Source organism: Hirundo rustica, chromosome 2 (assembly GCF_015227805.2).
Source record: "Hirundo rustica isolate bHirRus1 chromosome 2, bHirRus1.pri.v3, whole genome shotgun sequence".
Taxonomy (NCBI): domain Eukaryota; kingdom Metazoa; phylum Chordata; class Aves; order Passeriformes; family Hirundinidae; genus Hirundo; species Hirundo rustica.
The window spans coordinates 117,443,826-117,456,451 of record NC_053451.1 but is presented as its reverse complement, the minus strand read 5'-3'; the positions used below and the strand labels follow the sequence as shown (position 1 = coordinate 117,456,451).

At 49.7% G+C, this 12,626-nt stretch overlaps 1 long non-coding RNA gene across 1 annotated transcript; it reads left to right on the top strand.

The window, feature by feature from the left end:
* The first annotated feature begins 4,783 nt into the window (after window positions 1-4,783).
* On the top strand, window positions 4,784-10,315 carry LOC120749071 (uncharacterized). The gene is made up of 3 exons (XR_005699518.2): window positions 4,784-4,935; window positions 5,219-5,337; window positions 7,949-10,315. It is a non-coding gene; the product is annotated as an uncharacterized LOC120749071 (long non-coding RNA).
* Window positions 10,316-12,626: the final 2,311 nt, after the last annotated feature.

Here is a 12,626-nt window from a genome sequence, read left to right as displayed (position 1 = left end):
TTTTAATAAAATGCAGTTCTTTAGCACTGAATTGTTGGGGGTTTTCCCCGACATTCAGGTGGTTTCAGGGTCTTTTGCTCCCCTGCACAGCTCTGAGCTAAGCCGAAGGAAGAGACGGAGTTCTCAGGTTTAGATTTTTCAGTGTTGCATACTTCTTTTATTTTTTCTTATTTTACAATTTTCTCGGAGTCCGACAAGATGTTCGCAGCTGCATGGATTCCTCACGTCTCCCCCCGAGCTGGGCTGTCCTTATCTTTTATACTAATTACTACGTATTTCTTGTTTACTATTTCTTACCAATGTCTATCGCTATTACTAAAAAGGTCATCTCTACTCTGACCCAATCCTCACTAACTACTTTGTGCCACGTCAATGCAGAAATGGAGTGAGGGAAGGAGAAGGAGAAGAAGAAGGAGGCAACGCCCCAAATTCTCCATCTTGTCCCCATTCATTTCAACGCTAGGAACCTAAAATTACTATTTTCTCACCCTGTGATAAGCTAAACTACTATTTTTCACATTCTTGTGGCCTGTAAACCTTCTCTCAGTGTAGGAAGTTTTTCCCATGGAGTGAGATCAAAGCCAGTGTCTCTCTGAGCTCTGGGCTGGGGTCCCAGACCCCCCTGTCCAGGTCCCTGACCCTCCAGGGCAACCAAAGGAATGCCCTGGACTCTAACACCGAATGCTCGGCTTAGCAGCATTATTCGTTCCTCTCCATCATTTCCCAAGCATTGCCTGCACTATTGCCACATACACGCTCGTGGAGAGGTAAAAAAATTTGGAGAAGTGTTCCCAAAGTGAGAGCTGGGCAAGGAAGAGCATTCGGACTGGATCTAGTTGGGACCAAACGGGAGGAGGAGACAGAAATTCCCCTCCTGATGGGCACCTGCATGTGAGGAAGGCAAGATATTTGAAAAAACTAATTTCCTGTGAGGGTGAGAAGGCCCTGGCACAGAATTCCCAGAGCAGCTGTGGCTGCCCCTGGATCCCTGGCAGTGCCCAAGGCCAGGTTGGACACTGGGGCTTGGAGCAGCCTGGGACAGTGGGAGGTGTCCCTGCCATGGCAGGGGTGGGATTTAAAGTCCCTTCCAACCCAAACTATTCCATGATTCCATGATTTTTTTCCTGGGCTCTGGCACCGATTCTATGCACCACAGGAAGCGAGCGGAAAATTCCACCAGAATTCCCCAGCTTTTCCTTCCCAGCGAAAAAACAAAGATCAATGGTTTTGTTAGGGTCATTCCTAACCAGTAACAAAGCTTGTGGGAAATAAGTGTTGCCTTCACAGTCTCCATCTGAATTTCCAAGTCATAAAAGCTGTGCTGAGGGAGGCCTGAGTTAAATCCTCTCACTGGAATAAATCTGGCTGATAAAGTGGCCTGTAGGGAATATAAAAACTGTTGGGAAAGAGTTGTTCACCCTCTTCGTAAAATGAATATCAGAGAGTTGCACTTGGTCAGGCTTTTCCAATAAATACATTCCCCTCCCAGGTCAGTGGGGAAGAGAAACAAAGAACCAGGTGATAAAACAGAGTGGGGATAGTGCCTGACTGGGGAAGCAAACACATCCCACTGCTGCACCAGGATTCACCTGGAATTGCCGACCCAGCTGTCAGTGAGAAACCCTGGAAAAGTTCCAGTCAGCTGCACCAACCTGTTCCTCTGCCCCACATTTTCATGCTGCAGCTCTTCCCACAAAGCCAGAGCTGCCTGTGTTTATTATGTTGGTGTTTATTTATCCAACTCCACTCGCATTAAGGGAGGGTCAGTTCCCCGCTCAGCTTTGGCAGGGAAATGCTGAGCTCCAGTGAGAGCGGCACCCCCAGGGAAACAAATCCATGGCTTTCGAATAGTGAGGATATTTTTAAGAACACCTCCCACTGTCCCAGGCTGCTCCAACCTGGCCTTGGGCACTGCCAGGGATCCAGGGGCAGCCACAGCTGCTCTGGGCACCCTGTGCCAGGGCCTCAGCACCCTGCCAGGGAACAATTCCTGATTCCCAATCTCCCATCCAGCCCAGCCCTCTGGCACTGGGAGCCATTCCCCCTCATCCTCTCACTCCAGGTCTGGACAAGGTTCCTTCTCCAGATTCCTTGTAGTCCCTTCATATCCTGGAAGGGGCTTGTCTTGGGTTTCCATGCAAGATGTAACCAAAAGTCTGTGTTCTATTTCCAGCTGTGAATCCAGGTGTGTCACTGCTCTTTATCCCTTCCAGGACCCCTCCTCCCTGCAGGGATCTCTGCTGTTCCTGGCCCATCCAGGCTCACTGCAGGGCTGAGACAATTCCATCCTCCATCGGGAGATGCTGCAGCCAGGGGAGGAGCCCGGCATTCCCGGCTGGATCTGTTGCTGTTGGTTTTGTTTGTTTGTTTGTTTGGGGGTTTTTTGTACTACTACATTTTTTATTTTAATTTTCCTAGTAAAGGACTGTTATTCCTATTCCCCTATCTTTGCCTGAGAGCCCCTTAATTTCAAAATTATTTTAATAATTCAGAGGGAGGAGGATTATATTCTCCATTCCAAGGGAGGCTCCTGCCTTCCTTAGCAGACACCTGTCTTTCCAAACCAGGACAGGGCTCTGAGGTCTCCACACAACTTCCTCTTCTCCAGCCCCAGCTCTCCCAGCCTGGCTCCTTGGAGAAGGTGCTCCAGCCCCTTTAGGAGCTTCCTGGTCCTCAAACAGGTAAGGAAGGCTTTGGGTGGAGGTTTTGTAAACTCTGCTTTGGGAAAAGTGCCAAAAAGTCTTGGAGCAGTAACACCGACCTACTTGGAATTTGTGGGCAAAGAGCAGAAATGTAGAATTGATGCATAAAATGCCTTTTCCCAGATATATTCTTTAGGATTCATTAATGAAACAGAGGGAAATGACCCTTTGGAAAAGGAATATCCTTTTTTAAGGGTCCTAAAATTTTAAATCCACTGAGAGCTTAAATTTTGTCCTTAAATTTACAGCCTCCATGCTGTTCATCCCCAGGAAAATCCCATATTTATTATGGAATTATGTGTGAGGGAGAAGGGGGAAGGTGCAGCAGCTTCTCATGTATCCATCATCCATCCCTCCATCCCTCCATCATCCATCATCCATCCATCATCCATCCCTCCATCCATCCATCATCCATCATCCATCCATCATCCATCATCCATCCATCATCCATCCATCCATCATCCATCATCTGTCCATCATCCATCCATCCCTCCACTCATCCATCATCCATCCATCATCCATCCATCATCCCTCCACTCATCCATCCATCATCCCTCCACTCATCCATCCATCCATCCATCCATCCATCCATCCATCTGTCCATCATCCATCCATCCATCCATCCATCCCTCCACTCATCCATCATCCATCCATCATCCATCCATCCATCCCTCCATCCATCCATCCATCCATCCATCTATCTATCCATCCCTCCATCCATCCATCCCTCCATCCATCATCCATCCATCATCCATCCCTCCATCCATCATCCATCATCCATCCCTCCACCCATCCATCCCTCCATCCATCCATCCCTCCATCCCTCATCCATCATCTGTCCATCATCCATCCATCCATCCATCATCCATCCATCCGTCCCTCCACTCATCCCTCCATCCATCATCCATCCCTCCATCCATCCATCCCTCCATCCATCATCCATCCCTCCATCCATCCATCCATCATCCCTCCACTCATCGATCCATCCATCCATCCATCCATCATCCCTCCACTCATCGATCCATCCATCCATCCCTCCACTCATCCATCCATCCATCCATCCATCCATCTATCCATCCATCCATCCCTCATCCATCATCTGTCCATCATCCCTCCATCCATCATCCATCCATCCATCCCTCCATCACCCACCCACCCTACCATCTGCACTATTCCCCATTGTATATTGAGGTAATTTAAATTTCTCCGCCCACCTCGTCCCAATCCCAGCTTTCTGTGCCCCGAGGAAGGTTTGGTTTTAATTTGGATCTCCCACCACGAGGACATTTTCTTCAAAGACTCTGAGGATGTATTTTTGTTCTCTCCCATTCCCAGTTCTCATCAATAGTTCTTAATTTACAAAGCCTCTTTCATCCTTCTAAAAACCTTCTGGCAGCAGGACACAGAAACTGAGGGAAAGGAGCTGGAGAGGGAAGAAATATTTATTATTTGGGATTTGGGGTATGAAAAATGGGTGGTTTGGGATGGGTAAAGACAACCTGAATCTCTCAGGTTATCCCAAAATTGTAGCTGCTCAAACTTTGATTCCAAACTGATGGGTTGGATTATTTGAGGAGTATTTCTCAGATTTTTTTTTTTTTTTCCTGTGGGATTTTTAGGGATCATTCCTTCTGCCTTGGTAGAGGACAAAGGAAAGGAAAGGAAAGGAAAGGAAAGGAAAGGAAAGGAAAGGAAAGGAAAGGAAAGGAAAGGAAAGGAAAGGAAAGGAAAGGAAAGGAAAGGAAAGGAAAGGAAAGGAAAGGAAAGGAAAGGAAAGGAAAGGAAAGGAAAGGAAAGGAAAGGAAAGGAAAGGAAAGGAAAACCCAAAGCTGGCATTTCTGGGAGCAGAAGGACAAAGAGAGCAATGTTTTATTGAACTTCACAAACTGATCCACTTCAGCTAAAAAAAAGCTTTTTAGAGGCCCAAGTCTCTTTAATAGGAGTTCCAGAAATCCGTTACGAGCAGTGATGAGATGTAAGAAGATGCTGTGAGTTTAACTAGGTGGGAACTGCCCCTTTTTATTGCTCAGGCAATCCTTGTATTCCAATTTCCAGTATCATCCTGTCCTAATGAAATCCACATGGGATCTGCAGCTGGAAGCTTCAGGGCAGAGCTCTGAAGGCTATGAAAAGCTTCCCGTTATTATTTTGGATATTTACACCGAGCACAACAAGTCTTGTGTCCTCTGGGAGCTGTGGGGATGGAAGTGCAGCACGGGGAGAGGCTGGAAAGGTTTGTCCTGGAGCTGAGCCTCCAAAATGGATTTGGACAAGGTCACAGCACCAGGGGAGGCGTGGAGTGGGGTGAGGGGATTTAGTGGGGTGAATTCATGAGCCAGAGTCGGGAGGGGAGACTTTCCAGAATCCCAGGATCATCAAGGTGGGAAGGAACCTTCAGCACCATCCAGGGCCACCCCAGCGCCAACAACACCACCCCAAACCCTGTCCCCAAGGGCCACATCCAGACTGTCACCCAAAGCTCAGCTTAACTCCATCTCACCTCTTTGGCTTTGCAGGAACCTGACCTTTGGATGGGAGGAACCATCCTGGAGACTCCTCACAGCCCTCGAGGTGCTGAGTCTGGGAGCAGATGAACTGTGAGTTGTGGCACCCTGGATATTTGCTGGATGTGCAGGTGCCTCCTGCTTTTATTTCATGGAGTCACCGGGGTGGGAAGAATCCCTCAGGATCACCCAGAGCCACCCCAGTGCCACCAGCATCACCCCAACCCTGTCCCCAAGGGCCACATCCAGACTGCTCCTGAGCACTGCCACAGACAGTGACTGCAAACCTCCCTGGGCAGCTCAGCCCAAGGCCTGAGCACTCTGACAGGGAAATTTTCTGTCCCAATCTCCACCCTGAGCCTGCCCTGGTGCGATTGGAGGCCATTTCCTCTCCTCCTGTCCCTGCCCCTCCTGTCAGGGGCTTGTGCAGAGCCACAAGGTTCCCCCTGAGCCTCCTTTTCTCCTGAGTGGCTCCATCCATGCTCCACTCATTTAAAGCCCCCCTAGGAAAAACTGGAAGGAATTATCTGAGGCCAGATGTGCCATTTTAAGGCCTTATTTTTTTTGACCAGCTGTGCAGTTAAAGCACATGGGAGTGTTCATTTTTAGGGGAAGCCTAAAAGGCACCTGCTGCTCACACTGCAGCGCCCCAAAAATCCCACAGGTTCCCTCCTTTCCATCAGCACCACACCCCAAAAACACCTGCTCCAGCTGCTGAGAGAAAGAACTGCCCAGCCCGTGTGAGGCTGCTCCGGGGTGATGTCTGCAGACACGGAAAAAGGAACGTTCCCAAAAGGGTTTCCTGGAGCTGGAGCCGCTCTCTGCGGATCCCTGTGCTGAATATTGGTGGCGTCACCTGATTGCTGTGGTTGGGGATTCTGCGCTCTGCGGTTGAGCCAGGCCGGGCTCAGTAGCTGTGGATTCTGTGGTTTAACTCCCTTTTCTTTGCTCTCTCTTGGCTGGCGCTAATTGGTGCTTGGGCACTTGCTGCTTCCCTGCTTTTTCACCCACCCCAAAACAGCTCTGGAGGCGTTTCCGTTGGATTTTGGGGGGAAATTCCTCATGGAAAGGGCTGGCAAATATTGCAGCAGGCTGCCCAGGGAAGCCCTTGGCTCGTTATCCCTGGAGGGATTTAAAAGCCAGGCGAAAGTGGCACTTTTTTGTGGTGGGGGAGCTGGTCGGACTCGATGATCTTGGAGGGTTTGTCCAACTAAATCCTGAAATTACAGAATGGCCTGGATTGGGAGGGACTTTAAAGTCATCCAGTCCCGACCCTCAGCTGCAGAAGAAGCATCTCCACGAAGCCCATCCCATACCGAGCTTCCTGATATTAAATTTGGGAATGCCTGGTGAAGGAAATGGAGGTGAAATCTCTCCTCTGCAGAGATTAAACACAGACAGTCCTGAGCTTGACACAGGACTGAGCATTCACACTGAGATTAACCAATACTCTCGTGTCTTTTAAAAACAGCTGCTCACGGACCAGCCAATGGCTTTATTCCTCTTTCCAGCCGGGAATAGCACAGCTCTGAACTGGAGTGTTATCCCTGTACCGAATTTAAAGGCTCATTATCCTGAAATCTCTGATATTTATGCAGTGTGAACCTCCTGACATTGGTTCAAACACCCCGGCGATGCCCTTTGGCTCCTGAAGGAATTTTCCTGCCCTGAGGAATTTTCCTGCCAGAGAGGAGCCTCTCACATCATCCTCAGCAAGCCACAGGTGCCTATTTATAGCTGCCAGCTGCCCTGCATTCCTCACCTCACCGGGATACCTGTCAGGACTAAGCCTTTCCAAAGCCTCTCCCAAAGCCGAGCCTGGATTTCCGTGGTTCCAAGGCAGGTGCTCGGGTTGGGTGCTGAGGTGTTGGAGACTGGGTTGTTCTGTACGTGCTGCACAATCCGAGGAAAACTCTGATCCCAGGGCAGAGCTGAGAGCTGGATCAGATCCATCCCCAGCGCCGGGATGGAACTCGTGGAATGTTTTGGGTGCGTGTGGCTGCATTGCAGAAGAGAACCAGGTGCGAAGGTTAAAGCTCATGCAGATGATCCCATGGGCAGGGTTGGGATCATCCAAATGATCCCATCTTCCACTGTCCCAGGCTGCTCCAAGCCTTGTCCAAGCTGACCCTGGACACTGCCAGGGATGGGACATCCACAGGAAAGGGGCTGGAGACTCAGTGCCAGGGGTTATTGAAGGGCTGTGGAAAACACAACTCCTGATATGAATGTTGATGCAATTTTCTCTTTCCTGTCAGTGCCTGAAGTGTCAGAAGTTCTTTGGCACACCAAAAAGCAAGCCGTATCTTTGCCATGTTAAAAATCCCAGGATCACCACAGTGGGAAGAGCCCCTCAGGATCACCCAGTGCCACCTCAGTGCCACCAGCATCACCCAAACCCTGTCCCCAAGGGCCACATCCAGACTCCTCCTGAGCACTGCCACAGACAGTGACTGCAAACCTCCCTGGGCAGCTCAGCCCAAGGCCTGAGCACTCTGTCAGGGAAATTTTCTGTCCCAATCTCCACCCTGAGCCTGCCCTGGTGCGATTTGAGGCCATTTCCTCTCCTCCTGTCCCTGCCCGTCCTGTCAGGGGCTTGTGCAGAGCCACAAGGTTCCCCCTGAGCCTCCTTTTCTCCAGGCTCAGCCCTTTCCTGCTCCCTCAGGTGCTCCCAGGATTTGTTTTCCATCCCCTCACCTGCTCCCCTTATTTACTCACTTTAGGCTCTGCTTTATTTTGCAGTTCAAATGCCCCGTGAAGCCAAAACTCCTGAAACTGAGGGGACACTTTTAAAAGTGCCTCAAAGATGTTGAGGTAAAACTCTCAGATAGACAGAGCTTTTTTGGAGCTGGCTTAGAACCAGCGAGATTCTGCTTCTGGTTCTAGCACTGAATTTAAATAAGGAAGAGGATCCCCCACGCGAGGTCTGGACCCACCGAACCGCAGCCACTTTTGAAGAGGAAAAACAAAAATTGCTAAGATGTGACTCCGCTTATTTTGGGCGAAAATTTGTAAATCATCTGGGAAAGAGTCTGGCCGGGTTTGCAGAGAGCTCAGCGCTGCAAATCCTCGATTCTGCTGCCACAAAAACATCAAACCACCAGAGCGAGGGGTGGCAGAGCCTCTCTGCTCTTTCTGTAGCACCCCAGGGGTGGGGAAAGGGGAAAGGTGAGAAAAAAGAGTTTTGTTTTCGACATTGTTTTGTTTGTGTCTGGCAAACTCATCGTGAATTTGAAACAAAACCCACCCTGATCTGGAAGTGACCTCCCCACGTTTCTAACAAGCTGCAGCCTGGGTTTGCATTTAGATTCTGCAGCTTCACCAGGCAGCCAAGAGCCAGAGCGCGTTCAATTAACCTAAACGCAGGTTTTGCATTTTAAAAAGTGATTCTGCAAGTAATTTCAGAGTGGCTGCTTGTTGTGTGAGCCACCGTTCTGTGCCACATCAAAGCCTCCACCTCGGCACCGAAATTCTCTCCTGCCGTCTCAGCTCAGCAGTTGCCCTTTGTTGTTGCTCTTCACCAGCCAAACAATGCCCCCGTGGTGTTTTTGCAGGAGATAGGATAATGAGCTCAAAGTGCTGGGTGTGAAAAGTGAGCTTTTCTAGGCCTAACTGTGCTAAAGGTGCCAAAGTTATTTAAGGTTTTGTTGTTTTTTGGGGTTTTTTTTGCTGCCCCGGTGCCAAAATTGGCTTCCCAGCTTTTGCCACGGGGCTCCGGCTTGGAAAAACTTCTGAGCAAGCTTAACTTTAACATCGGGAGTCATCAGTGTCCCAAGCACCATCACACGGAGCCGTGCTTGAATCATAAAATCACAGAGTCTTGGAGTGATTTTGCTTAAAAGGCACCTTAAAGGTCACCCAGATCCAGATCCAAGCCCCTGCCATGGCCAGGGACACCTTCCACTATCCCAGGTTGTTCCAAGCCATCTCCAACATGGTCCAAGACCAACTCTAAAACTCTGTTTTTCCTCACAAAGGCAATTTTTAGAGTTTTATCTCCAGCATTATTCCTCTTTCATTCATAGAAATGATGCTTTTCCGAACTGCACTTCTCAACCAACGGATCCTCCTGATAATTTATCCCTTGTCCAGGCCAACACAGGCAGTTCCATGGAAGTATTTTCACTCCACGGCGGATATCAGGGATCCCAAGCTGAGACACAGCACCAGCCAGGCAAAGGGAGCTTCCACTGGCCTCCAGGAGCCACAAAACATCTGGAATGCCAGCTCCCACCCACCTATGGATGCAGCCAGGACCCTGCCTGTGTCTTCCCTGCAGCCTTTGCAGGACTCCTGTGATGCTTTAATTTTTCTCTTTGCAGTGTTCCACGTTCTGTGCTGCCCAGGTGCAGCTCTGAGCTCACACTCAGGCTCACTCAGCTCTCTGCACACAGCAGCCACACAAAACAAATCCTGTTCCTGCTGCACACCGAGGACAACTGGGACAAGTGTTCAGCCCAAAAGCACAAACAACGGTGGCTGAGGGGAGAAAACAAGAAGGATGGGACTGCAGAACCTGGAGCTGGAACTGGACAATGAAACCCCAAGGTGCAAATGGACCCAAACTTATCAAAGTGTGAGACCTCGTGACTGGGGCTCCATTTTGTGCCCATTTTGTGTCCATTTTGTGTCCATTTTGTGACCATTTTGTGACCATTTTGTGTCCATTTTGTGTCCATTTTGTGACCATTTTGTGACCATTTTTTGTCCATTTTTGTATCCATTTTGTGTCCATTTTGTGTCCATTTTGGTTCCACCTTGGGTGCAGCCCTGGCCAGGCTCTTGTCCTGCCCAAGGTGAATCCTTAAAGGCCTTTCAATAAATCTCTACTTTATTCTCCAGCTCTGTCCAGTCTCTGTTCCGGCTCAGCCTTCCCAAGGCATCACCTGAGCCCGGGGATGTCTCCTGAGCCCATTCCAGGTGTGAATCCAGCCCTGTTCCCAGCTTGTCTCAGATGTCAGACCCTCAGCTGGGTTCCTGGTCTACACCTACTTCCAGTTCCTTGCCCTGTCCTCAGCTGCCTCCTCCATCCTGACCAAGACCCTCCCAGGCTTCCAGGAAACCCAGGAGCAAACAGAACCTGTCACTGGTGCCTCCAAATCTTCCATAATAAAGAGAGAAAAATCATCAGACCCTTGCAAGCAGCACTTGGTGGCCGAGCACAAATGAGGGCAGGACTCTGGGGACGTTTCCTGGGGGTTCCTGAACCATTCCTGCAGCTCCTGCCTGCCACATCCTCACTTCCCAGAGATCCCAGGTCATGTAAGAAGGGCCCCGGTGCTGAATTAAAGAAAAACTTCATTTAAATCCCCCAGGAGGTGCCTGGGAAGTGACACCAGACTGCAGCAGCTGGTGGCTCCTCGGGCCAACAAGTGACAGGGCACTGAAGAGTTTGAAATTCTCATCTCATCTGTCCCTGCAGCTCTGAAAGAAGAGATGACAGCCAGGATGGTGCAAGGCCTCACTTTTGTCCCAGTTCTCAAGTGTCCGCTGCTGCATTCAAAACAGAAAAACACAAATAAAAAGTTCCTTTGCCAGCAAAATGTTTTTGAAATGTGAGGCAGAACTGCAAAGCCAGATCAACTGGATTTGTTTTAGTGGGTTAATAATACTAAGAATTAGAGGACACAGTCCAGAATAACGAGTTTTGTCCTTCATGAATTTGCTGGAAAACGGATCAGGATTCAAGGCAGGAAAAATTCAATATACACTTAAAAAGAAAATCTCAATTTAGGACAACACTGAAATACAAAATTACGTGGACCTGAATTAAACACACACAAAAGATTTTCCTCTTCTGCTTCTGCACAACCCATGAAAATCTTCAATGAGATATTGGGCAGGAATTGTTCCCTGGGAGGGTGGGAAGGCCCTGGAGTAGAATTCCCAGAGCACCTGTGGCTGCCCCTGGATCCCAAGGCCAGGCTGGATGTTGGGGCTTGGAGGACTGGACGACCCTTAAAACTCCCTTCCAACCCAACCCATTCCGTGATTTTGTGAACCTCACTAGGGATAAAACAACCCCAAAACCCTTGTTCCCAGCCCCGTTTTCCCCGTGGCTCCGCTTTGAAAGCACAGCGAGTTTATTTGGGCCGAGCAAAACGAGGCCCCGATTGCCCGCGCGCTGTTTTGCTCCCCTGCAGGAAACTTCCCCGCCAAAACCTCCACAAACACCGAAGGAGAAAAACCTCAGCGTTATTTTAACGAGCTCCTGGGAAAATCTGGGAGGGAGCTGAGGCCAGGTGGACCGAAGGAAAGTGCTGAGGTTGGACGCTGGGCCCAGAGCCCAGAGCAAACCCGGTCGTTTCCCTCGTGAGCCGTGACTCAGAGCGGTGACACCCGGGACAGCACGTCCGGCAGGGGCTCTTGGACAGATGAAACGCTGAATAATGTCCTTATAAAAATAATTCCCTTGTAAATAATGCCCTTATAAAGTGCAGCATTCCCATGGGACCCGCTGGAATTCCCCCAGGGACGCGAGCGGCCTGTGGGCGGCTGTGTCCCAGCTGCTCCTGCAAAGGGCCTGGAGAGGAGCCAGGGGAGGTGCCAGGTGGGTGTTCTGAGGGTTCATCCTTCTGGGATTGCCCTCCTTGCAGTGGATTGTGTTGTTAAGTGAGTTTGGAGGGGTCAGGGTGGAGATTGGGAAAGGAAATTTTCCCTGCCAGGGTGGTCGGGCCTTGGGATGAGCTGCCCAGGGAGGTTTGCAGTCATTGGAATTATCCCAGAGGAGTCTGGATGTGACCCTTGGGGACAGGGTTTGGGTGATGCTGGTGGCACTGGGGTGGCTCTGGGTGATCCTGAGGGGCTCTTCCCACCCCGGTGATTCCATGAAATAAAAGCAGGAGGCACCTGCACATCCAGCAAATATCCAGGGTGCCACAACTCACAGTTCATCTGCTCCCAGACTCAGCACCTCGAGGGCTGTGAGGAGTCTCCAGGATGGTCCCTCCCATCCAAAGGTCAGGTTCCTGCAAAGCCAGAGAGATGAGATGAAGTTAAGCTGAGCTTTAGGGTGACAGTCTGGATGTGGCCCTTGGGGACAGGGTTTGGGGTGATGCTGGGGTGGCACTGGGTGATCCTGGAGGCCTCTTCCACCTTTGGTAATTCCCACACTAATTTTTCAAGGAGAGAAAATTCCTCATTATGTTTAATTTATAACAATCCACATGGTCTAGGTAATCATTAATCCCTGGGCACCCTCTTTTCCAGAGTCTTTACATGGAATAACCCCACACTTCCCTCCCCCTGTTGTCCAGAGAACCACATTGGTCCAAACCCCAGTCCCAGGCCCCCACAAACAAAACAAAACAAAACAAAACAAAACAAAACAAAAAACAAACAAAACACCCAAAAAGAAATGAAAACAAACAAACAAACAAACAAAACACCCGCAAAGAAAATTCTGCATTTCCCACAGTGA